This window comes from Cebus imitator, unplaced genomic scaffold (assembly GCF_001604975.1).
Source record: "Cebus imitator isolate Cc_AM_T3 unplaced genomic scaffold, Cebus_imitator-1.0 Scaffold92, whole genome shotgun sequence".
Lineage (NCBI taxonomy): Eukaryota > Metazoa > Chordata > Mammalia > Primates > Cebidae > Cebus > Cebus imitator.
Window position 1 is genome coordinate 1,685,198 of NW_016107407.1, and position 1,279 is coordinate 1,686,476.

Below are 1,279 nucleotides of genomic sequence, written 5' to 3' on the forward strand. Positions count from 1 at the left end.
AAGCCACATTGAAAAAAAAATTCAAGGTGTTTAAAGACTTCTTTGTATTCAATGTAGTAGTCATCAGCAGGTTCATATGTGAAAAACATTTGACTCTATCACGTGTTATTCAACCAATCTGTCAACAGTGACCTTCATTTGTTCTCGTGGACTTAATAATGTTCAGTCCTGTGAATTTTTGTCATAAATAGAAGCAAGTCTCCTCATTTGCCCTATCACACAGCAGTTCAATGGTTTTGCAGTGGCAAAATTGTACGTAGGGTTTTTTAAAGCTCATAGTTAAGATTCAAATTTTTCTAAATGAGGACTTTCCGTGACCACTACAACTCTGAACGGCTTTGGGGATTATCTTCTGCTGCAGACTTGATCAGGTTTCTTGATGAATTAACCCTAAAACTACACGTATAGGAAACTTCTGTTCAATAAAGCCATTTGGATGACAACAATGTTGTTGGAATCATAAGCAATATCAAGCTACTTTTTCCACTCCTTCTGCTGTCAAAAATTAAAACAAGAAGCAAGATCTCCATCCCGTACAAATTTGCAGAGAATATATTTTTCAATACTGTTCCAGCAGTATTTGTCATACTTCAATGCAAGTGCAAAGGATAATCTTATATTTCAAAACCCATTTTACTGTGCTGTTGAGAAGCTTCTACAGAACCTTCCAGGGGAAGTAATTAATCTGCAGTGTAGTAGTGCGCTAAAAGTTAAATATCAAAGAAAGAATATAATAAAATTCTGTAAATGCCCTCAAGCGATGACTGTAGACAATTAAAATCTTGTGCTATGAATGTCGGTGTTCAGTAGTATCTTATTTGTGTGAAAAAAACATTTCCTTGTTTTGTAAGTACCTATATAATACCTCGATTGTCCTGTTAGCTCACAAAACCCATGAATATTCATTATCTTGTTTGCAGAACATAGAAAAGCCTCTCATCCAGAGGGCCGTAGGTGTCTGAAAGTTGCAGAGAAATGTCATTAAAAGTGGCGCTGAAGGCTGGGCACAGTGGCTCACACCTGCAATCCTGGCACTTTGGGAAGGTGAAGCAGGCAGATCACTTGCACCCAGAGGCTCAAGACCAGCCTGCGCAACATAACCAAACTCTATCTCTACAAAAAATGCAAAAATTAACCAGGAGTGGTGGCTCGTGCCTGTAGTCCCAGCTACTTGGAAGGCTGAGGTGGGAGCATCTCTTAAGCCCATAAGATCAAGGCTGCAGTGAGCTGTGATCGCACCACTGTCTTCCAGCACACGTGACAGAGCGAGAGCTGTCTG